The following is a 20,290-nucleotide window of genomic DNA, read 5'->3' on the forward strand; positions in this document are numbered from 1 at the left end:
ATTTGGCATGCCCCAAACTTAACTCATCTCCCCACTCCACTTCCAACCCAGACTTATTCTCCCTCCAGGCTCTCTCCATCTCAGTGAACGGTACTACTACACCCACAAAACTGTCCAAGACTTGGGAGTCATCAAGGATTCCTTCCTCTCTCTTGCCCAGATTACTCCCCAATCCCAGTGGCTTCCTCATCCCCAAAGCTTCTCGACTGCCACCACTCCTTTCTATCCCCCTGGGCAACATTCTAGTCTAGGCCCTCATCCCCTCTCTCCTGCATGACTGAATTGTACGTTCCTAATTGATTGCCTTGCCTCCCTTCCCGCCCCACCCCATCCATCCTCCGTATCACCAGAAGAATGTTAACTCTAAATCTTGTAACTGACCGTATTATCTAACCTGATTTTACCCCCCTAAGACGATGCATTAGACCCAGGGAAGCAGGTTGACAGTTTCCTGGCATGTTCAATGTGAATGGGATTAGCTCCGGAATAGCCTGATGGTCCTGTAATCCCTGAAGCCTCCTCTTTCTCCCATCCTTCTGCCTGGTCCTCTAGATTGCTGCAACATTGGCTACCTATCCAGCTTCCACATTTTAGCTCTACTTTCTGATTCTGTATCAGATGTCCTTTGTGTGTCTCTCCCCCAACAAGGAGTGGCCTGGCCCTGGTGTTGGGTCCCCTTTAAAGATCTTCAGTTGCCTAATGCATTCAGAAGTGATTTTTAAACTAGGTTACCGAGAAATCTGTAGACCTGGGGAGTCCAGGGGAATGCCTGCAGATAAACTCAAATACTGACTATATTTTTCTTAGTTCAGAGAAAGAATTAAGTGAAGGGATTGAATTGTTTCATTTTTCAGTTTTTCTTGCATAAAGTTTTCTCAAATCTCTGTCACCCTTTTCTACTACTGATTTTCTTCTAGCTGATGATTGATCTGCAACAAATAAGCATCAGGGAAAAAACTAAAAAAACAATGGATCGCACACATTCTGATGTGACTAGGCTTGTGGTTGTGATTTTATATTGATAACCTAGAACACAGTCAGAGTTTCTGCTAGGAAAGTTATTTCCAGTACATAAGAAAGAGTTAAACATATCAGCATTTTGTTTGTTCTACAAAGGGCCTCTCAAGGACTCTTTTCCCTGAACATGTCTGGAAAACCCTAGCCTAGAGGATAGTGTTTCCATTGTAAGCATAGCACAGGTTCCCACCCCTGCCCACCTTTCTGTCTTCATCCCCCACCACTCACTCATGCTCAGACTTGAGCATCACCCATGTCCAGCTAAGCTTATTTCCCCGAATGTGCTGTGTTTGTTCAAGCTGTTCCCCTATGAACATCATGACTCCCTCCTTTTTTATCCACTAATGTTGAAGAGATACCTGCTCTGTGAAACGTGCCCTTCCAGCTGACAAGGTGCCCTCTTCTGTGCTCAATCTATCATAGAATTTGACACATTACATCATAACTGACTTGTCAGATTTCCCTACCATTAGCTTCTAGAGGAAAGAAAATTACAAATCTCAGAATCCCTGCTTCCTGACACATTGTAAGGAATTAGTAAATCTTTGCCCAATTACTTAGTTTTCTTTTCAGGGGATAGAAGGGGAAGTTGTAAAATATTCTAATCTGGTAGAACAGCACTGTCCAGGCTCTCTGGCGATACAAATCACAATATATTTGTTTTACACTTTCTTCTATTCCTTTAATTATCTCTCTTTCCTCTGGGGTCAGTTCCATTTGTTTATTTTGGTCCTTCTCCTTCATGTTGATAGTTTTCCTCAAATGTCTGGTGACCCTTAGTTGTCTGGTCATATTTATGAATGAAGATCTATGTTAGCTTTTATGGGTGGATGACATGGGTTTCCTCTACAATTGCATTGATCTGTTTCCCCCACAAACCTCTCCCCGGAATGGGAGGGCCGACTGTGGGTTCTGTTTAAGTGGGTAGAGCTTGTCAACAGGCAGGTTTCCCTTTAGGTTATGTGGGTTGAGAGGCAGGAAGGCCGGGACCCCCACAACTGATAAAGTAAGGAGGGCTTTTCTCTGGGGGTGGAGACCTTTAGAGGGTTTCGCTCTTGACTAAGGCTGGTTTTCCTTTTGTTTTCTTTTGCCTATTCGTTGTGGAGGTCTCAGCACACTCCCTAGAGTCCTCCTCGGGCAACTTTAGCCTGAGGGCAAAGGCCCAATGTTGCTGCTGACAAAGGGTCCATGGGGGAAGGGAGAGAGGGAGAAAAGGGGTCCACCTGTCCTAGCTGTTCCACTGCAGCTCTTTACTGAGTTGCCATAATGATTCCTTCCCTGCCCACCCCTGCTCTGCATTTGCCAACTCTGAGATTGCTGCCTCCTTGAGAGAACCCACTCTTACTTCTGATTTCTTGAATTGCAATGTTTTCTGCTCTGATTTCTCTGTTAGCCCAAATTCATTGGGTTTCTTGCTTCCTGGTATCCCTCAAAATTTATTTCACATTGATGTCACCTTTTCTTGTTTCCCATTGTTGCTGTGATTTCATTCTGTTTACATTTATTTGTGACTGAGTAATACATTCACATGGTTAAATATGTAAGTGACAGAAAAGAGTGTGCAGTGTAGAGTCTTCCTTCTGCCTTTTCCTCCTAGTTCTTCATTGGCAACCAGTGTTGTCAGTTTCTTATGTACCTCCCAGAGATGCTTTTATGCACCTTCAAGCAAATACATAGATATTCTCTGACACTCTTTTTTACACACAGTGGTATACAATATACTGTCTACATCTTTGTTTTTTCATTTAACACTATACATTGGAGATTACTCTACATCAGCAAAGTGCTCCCTTTTTTTTTTGGCGGTACGCGGACCTCTCACTGTTGTGGCCTCTCCCGTTGCGGAACACAGGCTCCGGACGCGCAGGCTCAGCGGCCATGGCTCACGGGCCCAGCCACTCCGCAGCATGTGGGATCTTCCCGGACCGGGGCACGAACCCGTGTCCCCTGCATCGGCAGGCGGACTCTCAACCACTGCGCCACCAGGGAAGCCCAGTGCTCCCTTTTTTTTTTTACAACTGCATAGTATTCCATGTATGAATGACACACCATAATTTAACTAGCCTCCTCTTGAGGAACATTTAGGTTGTTTCCAGTTATATGATATTAAACAATGTTGCAACAAATAACCCTATACTTATTCACTTTTCTTTTTATGAGTCTGGAGTTTGGGGGGTAGGGGTCTGGGCTGGACCCATGAATTTGGGGGTTTTATTTGTTTATTTATTTATTTATATCAATTTATTTATTTATTTTTGGCTGCGTTGGGTTTTCGCTGCTACGCGCGGGCTTTCTCTAGTTGCGGCAAGCGGGGGCTACTCTTTGTTGCGGTGCGCAGGCTTCTCATTGCAGTGGCTTCTCTTATTGTGGAGCATGGGCTCTAGGTGTGCAGGTTTCAGTAGTTGTGGCATGCGGGCTCAGTAGATGTGGCTCGCAGGCTTTAGAGCAGAGGCTCAGTAGTTGTGGTGCACGGGCTTTGCTGGTCTGCAGCACGTGAGATCTTCCCAGACCAGGGCTCGAACCTGTGTCCCCTGCATTGGCAGGTGAATTCTTAACCACTGCACCACCAAGGAAGTCCTTATTCACTTTTTTTTGTTTTTTTTTTTTTAATTTTATATTAGAGTGTATTTGATTTACAATGTTGTGTTAGTTTCAGTTGCACAGCAAAGTGATTTAGTTATACTTATTCACTTTTTAAAGTTTCTTTTCAGGCATATCTGTGGGATCTGGAAGGCTAAAAATCACACATATATATATATGCTTTTTAACATTGATCAATCAACATATTAACCTGAACACATCACAGTCAAAGGAAGGTAAGTTAAAAGCTATTGCTGTGGCACATATATACAATGGAATATTACTCAGCCATAAAAAGGAGCAAAACTGAGTTATTTGTAATGAGGTGGACAGACCAAGAGTCTGTCATACAGAGTGAAGTAAGTAAGAAAGAGAAAAACAAACGCATACATATGGAATCTAAAAAAATGGTACTGATGGACCTAGTGGCAGAGCAGGAATAAAGACGCAGATGTAGAGAATGGACATGAGGACTTGGGGGGGACGGGGAAGCTGGGACGAAGTGAGAGAGTAGTATTGACATATATACACTACCAAATGTAAAATGGATGGCTTGTGGGAAGCTGCTGCATAGCACAGGGAGAGCAGCTCGGTGCTTTGTGACCACCTAGAGGGGTGGGATAGGGAGGGTGGGATGGAGGGGACATGGGGATATATGTATACATATAGCTGATTCACTTTGTTGTACAGCAGAAAGTAACACAACATTGTAAAGCAATTATACTCCAAAAGACGTTAAAAAAATAATAAAATAAATAAAAGCTATTGTTTATTTTCCATTAGTCAGATCAACGCATAGAAAATTATCTGTATTATGCACCCTCTTCAAAGCCAGGCCTTACATTGTAAAGCTTCCAGTGCAAAGTCCTGTGTGGCCTTGCCGATTTTGGTTGCACCGTGTGGGATTCTCCATGCAGGTCTGAAGCAGAAAGCCAGAGATGATGTGATCTCTGCTGCTTCCATCCAGACGCTACACTTGCAGACGAGATTGGTAAGAAGCATTTTCAGGAGACATTTCCTTCGATCAGTTTATTTGCTCAAATTAACATTCACCGGGTGCCTACTGTGGCCCAGGTGCTGAGCTGGATGCTGGGGATACAAAGATAAAAATGATAGTCCCTACCCTGTCAGGAGCTCCCAGTCTAGAGAAGCCAATCAATACATGAGCAGACAGCCATGAAACAATGTGAGACGTACCACAGTAGAGGTGAAGACAGAATGCTGTGGGAGTGTTAAGGAAGAGGATCTACCCAGCAGGGAAGTAGGATAGAGAGAATGTCCAGGAAGGCTTCCTAGATGAAAATACACCTGTCATAACTTTGTATCCTGACTTCTAGCACCCCACTGACAAATCCCCTTGTTCATTGTCTATCTACTGTCCTTGGCTTTTCTAGTCTGGAATCTTCCACCCCTTTTCCTTCTGCAGCTATCTTTCTAGTCAGCTGTACTCACTCTGACATGCCAAAGGCTTAGGAGGAGTAAGGTAGGAGAGGGTTGGTGATAATCATCTCCAGCATGGATGAATGTGGTTGGGGATGGGGATAACTGGAGTGTTGGCCTCGTTTCAGATATTAGTTTTGAGAGTATGATCAGAATCCTCAATCTCTAGCTGCCTACCTCCATCCCATGTCTCCAAGGTGAATTTTCTTGGCAAATGTCTACTCTTTGTTTCTAAATTTTAGGCACCATGACTCCACTCTCAATTAGTGTAAGAAAAAAAGCTGTATTTGTTTATGTGTTTAAGTAGACAAGAAACACAGGTAACAGTGGTTACCACTGGCAATACAATGGAGTTTATGGAGAGCAAGTTTTACTTTTTAATCTATACCTCTGTGCCCTTTGCATTATTTTTATTTATTAAAAAAATTTAAAAAAATTTTTGGCCACGCCATGTGGCATGTGGGATCCTAGTTCCCCAACCAGGGATCAAACCCCCCTCCCCTGCATTGGAAGCATGGAGTCTTAACCAGTGGACCACCAGGGAAGTCCCTGCATTATTTTTATAATGAGCATATTTTACTTTTGTAATTTTTAAAACAAACTTAAAAAAATATTTATTTGGTTGCACTGGGTCTTAGTTGTGGCAGGCAGGCTCCTTAGTTGCAGCTCGTGGGCTCCTTAGTTGTGGCACACAAACTTTAAGTTGTGGCATGCGTGTGGGACCTAGTTCCCTGACCAGGGATCGAATCTGCATCCCCTGCATTGGGAGCGCGGAGTCTTAACCACTGCGCCACCAGGGAAGTCCCTAAAATAAACTTCTTATGGAAGTAAACTTTTACATACAGAAAAAGTGCACAAATCATAAGCTTAATGAATTTTCATAAAGTAAATACACCCATTGTAATCATCACCCAAATTGTAGACTTGTAGATTTTTAATAGTATCTTGGAAGCCCACCTCTTGTCTCCTTCCAATCACCTCCACTTCTCACAAAGGTAACAACTATTCTGCCTTCTATCACCAAAGAATCATTTTGACTAAGAGTTCCAGTTGCTCCTTATCCTCACTAACACTTGGTATCATCAGTATTATTTATCTTAGCCATTCTAATAGGTCTGTAGTATTGTCTCATTGTAGTTTTGATTTGCATTTCGCTAGTGGCTAATGATGTTGATCGTCTCTGCATGTGCTCACTTGCTATCCACGTCCTCTTGGATGCTAAAATCTTCCATAAATATAGAACATAATCATTTAAGAAAATTGTTTGAAGATAATAACACCATTAACCAGACTAGGGGATATTCTTTGAGTGTAACAATTCTTCTGAGAGGCAGATTAGGGTGGTGGAAATAGCCAGATTTTGGTACTTGTCGTGGGATCTTAGGCAAATTATTGAACCTCTTTGTGCCTCGGTTGCTTTGTCTATAAAGCAAGGATAATAATAGTTCTTGCTTCATAGGGTTGGCCTGAGGATTAGATGAGAAAATTACGTAAGGCTCTCTGCTCCATGCCTGACACTGGTTCATCAGTGTCTCTCTGCCCTTCTGGCAAAGCCTGGAAAGAAGGCATGAAAGAGAAGGTTGTCCTTGAGGCAGTCAACGGCTTAGTATCTGAGGGAGAATGGATGAGTGATTCCTCTTTCTCTAGGTCTAAGGAAAAATACTCGAGTTGTGTCCTAGAGTTTCTGTGCCCTCACTTCCTGCTGCTCCCTCCACCCCACCCCCACCAAACAGCAGGAGAAGCCTGCTTTGAAGGAAATTGTAGAAGAAATTCTAGTCATAACTGGGCTCTCAGATGCTACTGCATCCCTTGTATGATTTAAACACCTACTGCTGTGTGTCTAGCAGAAAGACACAAGCCCCACAGGGCACTGGGGAAGCATCTCAGTAGAGTGAGTGCAGGGGGTTGCGGGTGTACGCAGGAGAAGGAAGGTGACGGCACCAGCGGGTCCAGGAAGGTTCCTGGAAGAGGTGACATCCGAGCCCTGAAGGAATTTTCTGAGTGAGGGAGGAATGCATCCCAGGTACAGGGAATAGCATGTACAAGGCCCCAGAGGCTGGAGACCAGGGGCTCTTTCTCTTCTTGAGGCTGCGTTCTTGGGACCACAGCCTTGTTCTGGGCTCTGCACAGCACCTCAGGTTTTTCCATTGTGCCCTTAAGGTGGAGCATCTCCTTATGAAGCCTTTATAGTAAAAACATCCCCTTTGTTCCAGGTTGAAGGGCCTCAGGGATCAAGTGCTGTACAGGCGTGTACATTTTTGGCACCCATCTTTCTTCAGAAATCAGCCTGACGTGCTTGAATATATGATACTTGTCTGTGTGGTTCTAGCTCATTTCTCACCTCCCTCACTGCAATCTCAGACTGCCTTCTGCATTTCCTCCAGAGTCCAGGACTTCAATAGGCTGGCTCCTAGCTCCTATGCCCCAAACCCTTCCGCATAGCCTCTCCCTGGGGCCCCTAATCTACCCCTACCCTAAACCTTCTTGACTTAACTTGTTCAGGGTTCTCTCTTCTCTCTACCCCTCCCCCAGCTTCTAACTGCTCTTCTCCAAGCTGCCTTCTTCAGCTCTGACCCCAGGCTAGGGCGGTCCCTCCCTCATCCCTCCTGTGGTCCGTTCTGACAACCCACTGGGGCTATTTCTGAAATGAGCGCTTCTGCTCCTGACTCATGTCCTAGGTCTCCTCACAGGAGACTGTCTTCTTCATGGGGACTGACTCAGGAGCCCTCTAGTTCTCCCACCGTGTCTCCTGGGGCCAGCCTCAAGGTTTCCGAAACGGGGAAACTGAGGCTCAAAGAAAGGGGATGACTTACGAGGGTTAGCAGGCGGCAAGTTAGTGACAGAGCAGAGACCACCCCAGGCCTCCAGACTTCCAGCCAATGCTCTTTCCCAGGAATCAGGTTGCCTCTCAGAAGGCTCAGGCCTTCTCACTGCCATCAGCTCCCATCCACCGACGGCACCGGGCACCCATCTTTCTCAGTACTTCCTTCCTGAGCCACTTCACTAAGACTGGAGCTGACCCATCCAGGCTTCTGACTCAGCAGTCCAGCAAAGAACATCCAGCCGTGTCTGCATCTGATTAAGGAGACACCAGGGGCAGGAAGCCTATTTTTTCCTCTGGCAGGGTGGAGGGTGCAAAAGAAGGCGGGGAGAGTCAGTGAGATGGTAAGATGTCAGGGACCACGGGGGTGGGGTGGGAGGTGGAAGGGTTGGATCAAAAGATTTAGGATTCCTAGTGAAATACCTTTGGGTACAGAAATACATTTACTGACTTAGAAGGACCGCTGTGATGCAATGTTAGTGCAAATATCGTGGCAAAAATAGAATGTTCCCATAGTTCTGCTTGTGTAAAAGTAAGTTGAGAGTGTCTCCAAAGTGCCTATGAGTGGTAGTTAGCAATTAGCTGTGTGTTGCCCTCCACTCTCTGCATGTTAATTTTTGCCCAGAAGTTAATAGTTGACGATGACCACAACCTTGGAGAGCTGCTGCAACACAGGCGTTCACCTGTAAATAAACGGAGCTGAAAACTTTCCTCCTTCACAATATCCCACAGCGAACAGTGCCATCTTGTCCAGTGTGGATTTAGACCGGCTCCCACAAGAGCACGTCTACATCTAATGCAACGTCTAATCCAGTCAGGGATTTTGACATCAAGTGTTTTCTGACTGGGAGGAGCAGGAAGCCCTGGGGCCTCCTATTGTCACAGGGTCACTGATGCCTGGAGACCTCTCTCTTGACATGGGGGATCCAACCGTATCTGAAGCGTGTTTAAATAAGCAACAGGGTTGACACTTGTACTGAGTTGAATAGCGTCCCCCTCACATTCTTGTCCACCTGGAATCTGTGAATGTGATCTTGGTTGGAAATAGAATCTCTGCAGATATTAGTTAAATTAAGATGAGGCCATACTGAATTAGGATGGGCCCTAATCCAACGACTGATGTCTTTACATGAAGAGGAAAATTTGGACTCCAATTGAGGAAAGATGGCCATGTGAAGATGGAGGTGGAGGTTGGAGTGATGTGGCCACAAGCCAAGGAACATCAGTGATTGCTGGCTGTCACCAGAAGCTGGAAGAGGCCAAAAAGGAGCCTTTGGAGGGAGCATGTCCCTGCCAACACCTTGATCTCAGACTTCTGGCCTCCAGAACTGTGAGCGAATACATTTCTGTTGTTGTAAGCCACCCAGTTTGTGGCGCTGTGTTACAGAGACCATTGGAAACTAACATGACACTTCCATAAATGGAAGAAATAAATGGCCCCACCTTCTGAAATGCTGCTCCAGTTGAGACATGAGGAGAAAGATGCTCATCAACAGAGGACACACTCTTAAGCCTGGGGACTATGTGGTCCCTCTGGTTGTGCTCTACAGTGGTCTATATGTGCATAGAAAAATGAGTCTGGAAGGCACCCCAAGATTTGTCTTTGGGTGATAAATTTTGGGAGAATTTTATCTTTTTGCTTTAACTTGTCTGTATTTTCTAAGTTTCCCACATGGCTATGTCTTACTTGTGTAAAAAATATATATCTCTATATACCTATCAACTATTTATCCATCTACCTATCTTTAATCACTAGTACGCTCATACACTCACAGAATCTTTCCAAGTTAAATAGCCCCAGAGTACCTTCATTTCTTGTAGATCTAAGGCTAGGAAATACTCCTGAAAAGCCCTGGCAGTGGGGAGGGTAGACAATAATAAAACCCTGTATTTGTGTGGTATTTGACACTCTTCAAAGAGCACACCTCCATCTCCATCAACACATTCAACCCGTTCAACCGCATAGCCCTCTGGTTGATAAAGAATCTGAGACTCAGAGAATTGTCCAAGGTTTCATAGCTAATAACTCATGGGGCTGTGACTAGCACTCACGGTCCTAACAACTGGTCCAGGAGCAGTTTCTAGAATGTAAGATCTATAAAGACAATGCTTTCTGTCTGTCTTGTTCTCCTAGCCCTTGTATCTCCAGCACTTAGAATGGTGCTGGGTATATGGTAGGTGATCAGTACCTTTCTAGTGAATGGATGTAACAAAAGCAAACTCCTCCCTAGAAGCATTTTCTGCTACTAGGAACATTTTTGTTCAGACCAAGCTGTTGTGCTCTGTAGACGGCAGCAGGGCTGCTGGAGAGGCCCCACTCTCTCCTCAATCCCTGTCCTTCCATATAACCTGCTCCTCTGACCCCTACCCCCAGTAAAGGGTAGCTGATTTCCAGGGCTGGCCTCTCACATCACCTACAGGGTGGCCCCCAAGGGATATCGTTCAAGGTCAGTCTGTAAAGGGCTCCTTGTCCAACAAAAATGCCGCTCAACATAAAGATCCAGGGTCGGGGGAGGGCAGGCTTTGCCGATGGGTGGGTTTGTCGGCCTCAGAATGATTTATTTGGTTCTGGGACAAGGAATAAATAGGACTGGGACAAGGAATAAGACATATCAAGAAATACTCGGGGCTTCCCTGGTGACGCAGTGGTTGAGAGTCCACCTGCCGATGCAGGGGACACGGGTTCGTGCCCCGGTCCGGGAAGATCTCACATGCCGCAGAGCGGCTGGGCCCGTGAGCCATGGCCGCTGCGTCTGCGCGTCCGGAGCCTGTGCTCCGCAATGGGAGAGGCCACAGCAGTGAGAGGCCCGTGTACCGCAAAAAAAAAAAAAAAAGAAATACTGACACACAAGGGACTTCCCTGGTGGTCCACTGGTTAAGACTGTGCTTCCACTGAAGGGGGTGTGGGTTTGATCCCTGGATGGGGGACTAAGATACCAAATGCTGTGCAGCCAAAAAAAAAAAATTAGAAAAGAAATACTGACACACAACACGGGGACTATAGCCAATATTTTGTAATAACTGTAAATGGAAAGTAACCTTTAATAATTGTATACCAATAAAAATTAAACTGAAGAAAAAAAGAAATCTTGACACAGAGAGAGACATGCTCACATAGAGGAGATGGCAGCAAGGTGGATGGAAAAGGGTCACAGTTCAGAAAGAGAACACGAGAAGTACAGAAAATGTCCAAAAGTGAGTCAAGAAGGAAGACTTCTTGAAACAAATGGGAAAAAGGAAGTGGGGTGAGGCAGGCAGAAAACACTCCCACCACTGCCTGTCATTGAAGCCCAACCCCCAGTTCTCACATCCCCTCCTAAGGATAGCCTCCCACCGCCCTCCACACAGGTGACACCTTCCCACAAGGCCTTGTGTGTGTGTGTTGGGGGGCTCCCAGAGGGCAGGCTGCTCCTTGCCCTGCCTGAGAGGGTGTGGGTGTGGCTACTCTCAGGGCTGAGAAGGGCTGGGTTTCCGGAAACCCAGAAGCCAGCAAAGAAATTGGAGAAGGGAGGGCGTGGGGTCTTCTGAGCACTGGGGTCAGGGAGCAGAGCTCTGGGGACCCCAAAGACTTTCACAATTCTCCCCTTCCCTGACCTTTTCCCACACAGCCAGGACAAGAAAAGGAAGCTTAAAAAGAATTATGGGGACTTCCCTGGTGGCGCAGAGGTTAAGAATCCACCTACCAATGCAGGGGACACGGGTTTGAGCCCTGGTCTGAGAGGATCCCACATGCCATGGAGCAACTAAGCCCATACGCCACAACTATTGAGCCTGCTCTCTAGAGCCCACGAGCCACAACTACTGAGCCCGTGGGCCACAGCTACTGAGCCCGTGGGCCACAACTACTGAAGCCCGCGTGCCTAGAGCCCGTGCTCTGCAACAAGAGAAGCCACCGCAATGAGAAGCCCGCGCACCACAACGAAGAGTAGCCCCTGCTCACTAAAACTAGAGAAAGCCCATGCACAGCAACGAAGACCCAACACAGCCAAAAATAAAAATTAATTAATTAATTATTTTTAAAAAGAGCAAGGTTTAAAAAGAAAAAGAATTATGGGCCAATTAACTGAAGTTAAGGAAGTTGCCTTAAAAAGGAACTCTCACATCCCTGCACCACTGTCTTAATTAAAGACCATTCCTGGCTAATTTGCTAGACAAGAGAGTTCACACATTTGTGATCTCTCTTGTCCAGCAAAAGTGTTTCGAGAGATCACACATTTCTGTGTCCAGGTCAAACCACGTGTATTCTGGGAAAGGATGTCTTCCAGGCTTTGGAGCTCTATGGGAGGACAGTCGAGAGAATATTTGTCTTCTTCTCCAACACTGGATGCTTCTGCCCCCAGCATTCCAAGGTTTACATCATTAGTAGCCACCAGGTACAAAATGTCAATTACCAATGCTCCTATTTTCATACTTCTGAACAAAAGACGTTTCTCAGAATCTACTCCCAACTGGGAGCAAAATTGTCATTTGCAGCTTAGGACGCATAAGACTTTTCCAGCCGCGGGGTGCGTATCCACAAAGTTGGTGAACAAGGAAAATTACTGCATTTTCAGAGTTAGCTCCTCTGAAACCGGAAATGTGAACAGAGCTGACTTAGTGCTAAGACTTTCTCTTACTCCTGTAAGAAAGAGGAAAGGCTGTGTGCAAGGTAGCAGTGATGTGCAAAAACCACAGTAGAGGTTTTGTGAAGAAGAGCAATTGCGGCTTTTGCACAAGTTATTCCTAAACCGAGGCTGGGGACAGCATATGACACCTTTCAAAGCAGCTTCTGGACTGGTATTTCACTGAAATGTAGAAGATCTCTGAGCAAGACCGGAAAGCCAAAAGTCTACGTTTCATGACCTCTGCAGGAAAGTAATCGTTGCATTATGGAACATTCTAGAATGGCAGGCTCAAACCATGGCCCGGAAGAACTGTAGGCCTTTTTGGGTGGGAGGGGGAGAGGCAGGGAAAATATAATTCCCAATTAGGTTTCTGATAGTTTTCCACTCTCTCCCCACCCCCTCACCTAGTTCTGTGCCTCTTCTTATAGCGGTCTCCTCTAGCACAGGGGATCTGATTCAATAGCTGGGAAAAGGATGTAGAGGAAACAGAGAAGAAAAATTAATGTCAATCTCAGGAAGTCCAGAACTTTTTTTTTTTTGCGGTACGCGGGCCTCTCACTGTCGTGGCCTCTCCCGTTGCGGAGCCCAGGCTCCGGACGCGCAGGCTCAGCGGCCATGGCTCACGGGCCCAGCCGCTCCGCGGCATGTGGGATCTTCCTGTACCGGGGCACGAACCCGTGTCCCCTGCATCGGCAGGCGGACTCTCAACCACTGTGCCACCAGGGAAGCCCAGTCCAGAACATTTTTAACTCAAAAGTTGCCTGCATATATAAAGAATCTGCATCACATACCCATTGTACTGGGAGTGCCCCTAAGTATATCATGTCCCTAGATGTAGCCCTGGAAAAACGCTTCACAGTAAATATTATTTTAGAACTAATCTATATTTGGATAAGAAGAAGAGAGAAGTTTTACCAGGTGAACAGAAGGATATCACTAATGAGTAAATAAGTGAACAGGAAGAGCAAAGAATTGGCCTGATAGAGTAGAATAAATTTCTTCTGTCCCTCATGGGGTTCCCTGGGCTGACTTAAGCCCCTATAGGATAAACTAGGAACGTTTTGGGGGTTTTTGGCCATTGCTCCTTGCAGTGGAAGGACAGAGTCTTAACCACTGGACCTCCAGGGAAGAACAAGGAATGTTTTAAATAGCTAACTCTTCTAAACAGCATTAGAGGGCTTCCCTGGTGGCATAGTGGTTAAGAATCCACCTGCCAATGCAGGGGACATGGGTTCGAACCCTGGTCCGGGAAGATCCCACATGCCGCAGAGCAACTAAGCCCGTGCACCACAACTGCTGAGCCTGCGCTCTATAGCCTGCAAGCCACAACTACTGAGCCCATGTGCTACAACTACAGAAGCCCTCATGCCTAGAGCCTGTGCTTTGCCACAAGAAAAGCCACCACAATGAGAGAAGCCTGCACACCACAGCGAAGAGTAACCCCCACTCGCCACAACTAGAGAAACCTGTGTGCAGCAACAAAGACCCAACGCAGCCATAAATAAATAAATTAATTAATTAAAAAAAAATAGCATTAGGCCCAGACAGCTTCATAAATGAATTCTTTCAAACTTTCAAGGAGCAGGTAATCTTTTCTCTTTTTTAAATACATTTATTTTATTTATTTATTTTTGGCTGCATTGGGTCTTCGTTGCTGTGCGCGGGCTTTTTCTAGTTGCAGTGAGTGGAGGCTACTCTTTTTTGCAGTGTCCGGGCTTCTCACTGTGGTGGCTTCTCTTGTTGTGGAGCACGGGCTCTGGGCACGCAGGCTTCAGTAGTTGTGGCGCACGGGCTCAATAGTTGTGGCTCTAGAGCACAGGCTCAGTAGTTGTGGCGCATGGGCTTAGCTGCTCCATGGCATGTGGGATCTTCCCAGACCAGGGCTCAAACCCGTGTCCCCTGCATTAGCAGGCAGATTCTTAACCACTTTGCCACCAGGGAAGCCCGGAACAGGCAATCTTGTTACTTTAAAAAAAATGTTCTAGAACAGTGAAAAATAAGATCTCCATTTTTAAACCAAAGCCAGCATAATATTAATATTGAGTTCTGACAAAAGAAAAGCCTAATTTCACACTTCAAGGAATTAGAAAAAGAAGAAAAACTAAGTCCAAAGTTAGCAGAATGAAGGAAATAACAAAGGTTAGAGATGATATAAATGAAATTAAAAATAGAAAAATATCAACAAAACTAAGTTGGTTTTTTGAAACAAGAAACAAAATTGACTGACTCTTAGCTAGACTAAGGAAAAAAAAGGTAAGGCTCAAATAAATAAAGTCAGAAAAGAAAGAAAGGAAATTACAACTGATGCTACAGAAATAAAAAGGATCATAAGAGACTAGTATGAAGAATTATACATCAACAAACTGGATAACCTAGAAAAATGGATACATTCTTAGACGCATACAACCTACTAAGACTGAATCATTAAGAAACAGAAAATCTGAACAGACCAATATGAGTAAGGAGATTGAATTGATAATCAAAAACCTCTCAATAAAGAAAAAAAAGGAACAATCTGATTAAAAAAATGGACAGAGGATCTGAATAGATATTTTCCCAAAGATGTCCAACAAGCACATGAAAGATGGTCAACATCACTAACCATCAGGGAAATGTAAATCACAACCACAATAAGCCATCATCTCACAATTGTTAGAATGGCTGTTATCAAAAAACAAGAAATAATAAGTGTTGGTGAGGATGTAGAGAAAAGGGGACCCTTGTGCACTGTTGGTTAGAATGTAAATGGTGCAGCCACCATGGAAAACAGTATGGAGGTTCCTCAGAAAGCTAAAAATAGAACTATCATATGATCCAGCAATTCCACTTCTGGGTATTTATCCAAAGAAAACAAAAACAATAATTCCAAAAGATATATGCACCCTCATGTTCATTGCAACTTTATTTACAATAGCCAAGATATGGAAACAACTTAAGGGTCTGTTGATCGATGAATGGGTTAAGAAGATGTGATAAATCTCCCCAAAAAGAAAAGCCCAGAACCAGATGGCTTCACTGGTAAATACCATTCATTCTCAAACTCTTTCAAAAAATTGAAGATAAAGAAATACTTCCAAACTCATTTTATGAGGCCAGGATAATGATACCTGATACTAAAGCCAAAGACACCACAAGAAAAGGAAACTACAGGCCAATGTCCCTAATGAACATAGATGCAAAAATCCTCAAAAAACATATTAGTAGGGGGAAGGATGGGGGAGGGAGGGATAGATTAGGAGTTTGGGGTTGACATGTACACACTGTTATATTTAAAATAGATAACCAAAATGGACCTACCATATAAAACAGGGAACTCTGCTCAATGTTCTGTAACCTAAATGGGAAAAGAATTTGAAAAAGAAGAGATATATGTGTATATATAACTGAATCACTCTGCTGTACACCTGAAACTAACACAACATTGTTAAAATAAAAATTTTAAAAAAGAACAAAAAAATTAGCAAACCAAATCCAACAGCACATTAAAAGGATCAAACACCATGACCAAGTGAGCTTTATACCCAGGATGCAAAAATGGTTGAACAAAGACAAATCAATCAGTGATGGTCCACATTAACAGAAGAAAGGAAAAAAATCACATGATCATCTCAATAGATGCAGAAAAAATATTTGACAACATTCAACACCTATTCATGATTAAAAACTCTCAACAAACTAGGAATAGAAGAAAAGTACCTCACCATAATAAAGGCCATATAAGATGAGCCCAAAGCTAACACCATACTCAATGCTGGAAAGCTGAAAACATTTCCTCTAAGATCAGGAACAAAACAAGGGAACCCACTATTACCACTTCTATTCAACAAAGAACTGGAAGTAGCCAGATTAGGAAAACAAATAAAGGAAAACAAATAAAAAGCATCCAAATCAGAAAAGAAGTAAACTTATCCCTGTTTGCAGATGACATAATCTCATATATAGAAAACCCTAAAAATTCCATTAAAAATAACTGTTAGGGGCTTCCCTGGTGGCACAGTGGTTGAGAGTCTGCCTGCCGATGCAGGGGACGCGGGTTCGTGCCCCAGTCTGGGAAGATTCCACATGCCGTGGAGAGGCTGGGCCCGTGAGCCATGGCCGCTGAGCCTGCGCATCCAGAGCCTGTGCTCCACAACGGGAGAGGCCACAACAGTGAGAGGCCCGCGTACCGCAAAAAAAAAACAAAAAAACAAAAAAAACCAAACTGTTAGAAGCAACCCAATCCAAACATGGGCAGAAGACCTAAATAGACATTTCTCCAAAGAAGATACAGAGACTGCCAACAAACACATGAAAGGATGCTCAACATCTCTAATCATTAGAGAAATGCAAATCAAAACTACAATGAGAGGCTTCCCTGGTGGCGCAGTGGCTGAGAGTCTGCCTGCCGATGCAAGGGACACAGGCTCGTGCCCCAGTCCAGGAAGATCTCACATGCTGCGGAGTGGCTGGGCCCGTGAGCCATGGCCGCTGGGCCTGCGTGTCTGGAGCCTGTGCTCCGCAATGGGAGAGGCCACAGCAGTGAGAGGCCTGCGTACCACAAAAAAAAAAAAAAAAAAAACTACAATGAGTTATCACCTCACACCAGTCAGAACGGCCATCATCAAAAAATCTACAAACAATAAATGCTGGAGAGGGTGTAGAGAAAAGGGAACCCTCTTGCACTGTTGGTGGGAATGTAAATTGATACAGCAACTGTGGAGAACAGTATGGAGGTTCCTTAAAAAACTAAAAATAGAACTACCATACAACACAGCAATCCCACTACTGGGCATATACCCTGAGAAAACCATAATTCAAAGAGTCATGTACCACAGTGTACATTGCAGCTCTATTTACAATAGCCAGGACATGGAAGCAACCTAAGTGTCCATTGACAGATGAATGGATAAAGAAGATGTGGCACATATATACAATGGAATATTACTCAGCCATAAAAAAGAAATGAAATTGACTTATTTGTAGTGAGGTGGATGGAGCTAGAGTCTGTCATACAGAGTGAAGTAAGTCAGAAAGAGAAAAACAAATACCGTATGCTAACACATATATATGGAAACTAAAAAAAAAGAAAAGGTTATGTAGAACCTAGGGGCAGGACAGCAATAAAGATGCAGACATAGAAAATGGACTTGAGGACATAGGGAGGGGGAAGGGTAAGCTGGGATGAAGTGAGAGAGTGGCATGGACATATCTACACTACTAAATGTAAAATAGACAGCTAGTGGGAAGCAGCCACATAGCACAGGCAGATCAGCTCGGTGCTTTTCTTTTCTTTTCTTTTTTTTTTTTTTTTTGCGGTACGCAGGCCTCTCACTGCTGTGGCCTCTCCCGTTGCGGAGCACAGGCTCCGGACGCGCAGGCTCAGCGACCATGGCTCACGGGCCCAGCCGCTCCACGGCATGTGGTATCTTCCTGGACTGGGGCATGAACCCGTGTCCCCTGCATCGGCAGGCAGACTCTCAACCATTGTGCCACCAGGGAAACCCCAGCTCAGTGCTTTGTGACCACCTAGAGGGGTGGGATAGGGAGGGTGGGGGGGAGGGAGATGTAAGAGGGAAGAGATATGGGGATATATGTATATGTATAGCTGATGATTCACTTTGTTATAAAGCAGAAACTAACACACCATTGTAAAGCAATTATCCTCCAATAAAGATGTTTTAAAAAAATAACTGTTAGAACTAATAAACAAATTCAGTAAAGTTTCACAACCCATAACACAGAAAAATCAGTTGTATTTCTAAACACTAACAAGAAACTATTGGAAAAGGAAATTAGGAAAACAATCCCATTTATAATAGCACTGAAAAGAGTAAAATACCCTTAACTAAGGAGGTAAAAGACCTGTCTATTGAAACTAGAAAACATTAATAAAAAATTAAACAAGACACAAACAAATGGAAAGACGTTGCATGTTCATGGATTGAAAGACTTAATATTAAAATGTCCATGTACCAAAAGCGATCAACAGATCTAATGCAACCTTATCAAAATCCTGATGGATTTATTTACAGAAGTAGAAAAAAAACCCCTAAATATCATAAGGAACTGCAGAGGACCCTGAATAGACAAAATAATCTTGAGAAAGAAGAACAAAGCTGGAGGCCTCATACTTCCTGATTTCAAAATATATTACAGAGTTACAATAATCAAAACAGTATGGCACTGGCCTAAAAACAGACATATAGATAAATGGAACTGAGCAGAGAGCCCAGACGTAAATCCACATATATACTGTCTACTATCTTTGACAAGGGTGCCAAGAACACACAACAGTGAAAGGATAGTCTTTTCAACAAATGATGTTGGGAAAACTGGATAGCCACAAGCAAAAGAATGAAATTGGACCCTTATCTTACACCATACACAAAAATCAACTCAAAATGAATTCAGAACTTAAACAGAAGACCTGAAACTATAAAACTCCTAGAAGAACACATAGGGGAAAATCTTCACAACATTGGTCTTGGTAATGATTTCATGGATATGACACCAAAAGCACAGGCAACAAATACAAAAATAGACAAGTGGGACTATGTCAAACTAAAAAGCTTCTGTACAGTAAAGAAAACATTCAAAAGAGTGAAAAGGCATAAAATATTTTCAAACCATATATCTGATAAGGGGTTAGTCGCCAAAATATATAAGGAATTATTACCAAAAAAGAAAACAAAAAGTAACAACTCAATCTTAAAAAGGGCTAAAGACTTAAATAGACATTTCTCCAAAGAGGACATACAAAAGCCAACAGATACATAAAAAATGCTCAATGTCACTAATCATCAGGGAAATGCAAATCAAAACCACAATGAGCCATCACTTCACACCTGTCACAATTGCTATTCTCAAAAAAAAAAAAGGCAACAAGTGTTGATGAGGATATGGAGAAAATGGAACCCTTGCACATGTTGATGGGAATACAAAATGGTGCAGCCATTATGGAAAACAGTATGAAACTTCCTCAAAAAACTAAAAATAGAACTACCATATGATCCAGCAATTCCACTTCTGGGTATATAACCAAAAGAATTGAAATAAGGATCTCAGGGAGATATTAGCACTCCTATGTTCATTGCAGCAATAGCCAAGATGTGGAGACAACTTAAATGTCCATTGACAGACAACTGGATAAAGAAAATGTGGTATAGACATATAACGGAATACTATGCAGCCTTAAAAAAGAAGGAACTTCTGCAGTATGGGACAACATAGATGAACCTTGAGGAAATTATGCTAAGTGGAAGTAAGTCAGTCACAGAAAGACAGACAAATACTGCATGACTCCACTTATATAAGGTATCTAAAATAGTTAAAATCATAGAATCAAAGAGTGGAATGGTGTTTGCCAGTGGTTGGGATGGGGGAAATGGGGAGTTACTAATCAATGGGCAAAAGTTTCAGTTAAGCAAGATGAATAAGCTCTAGAGATCTGCTGTACAATATTGTACCTATACTCACAATAGGTACGCTTTAAAAATTGTGTACACTTAAAAAATTGTTAAGAGGGTAAATCTCATGTTAGGTGTTCTTACCACAATAAAATAAAAATTTTTTAATTAATTTAAAAAATTTTTATTTTATATTGGAGCACAGTTGATTAACAGTGTTGTGTTAAAATAAAATTTTAAAAACCTCACAAAGAACATGGAAAATTGAACTGCCTATCAGTTTCACACATAAATATTTTCTGAAACTATGCTAAGTAAAATACTAGTAAATGGAATCTAGCAGTATGTTAATATACTCATACCTTCACCAAGAGGGACTCATTCAAGATGCAAAAATAGCTTAATATTAGAAAATCTATTATTTGAATTCCCTTTAGTAACAG

Source organism: Lagenorhynchus albirostris, chromosome X, assembly GCF_949774975.1.
Source record: "Lagenorhynchus albirostris chromosome X, mLagAlb1.1, whole genome shotgun sequence".
NCBI classification, from domain to species: domain Eukaryota; kingdom Metazoa; phylum Chordata; class Mammalia; order Artiodactyla; family Delphinidae; genus Lagenorhynchus; species Lagenorhynchus albirostris.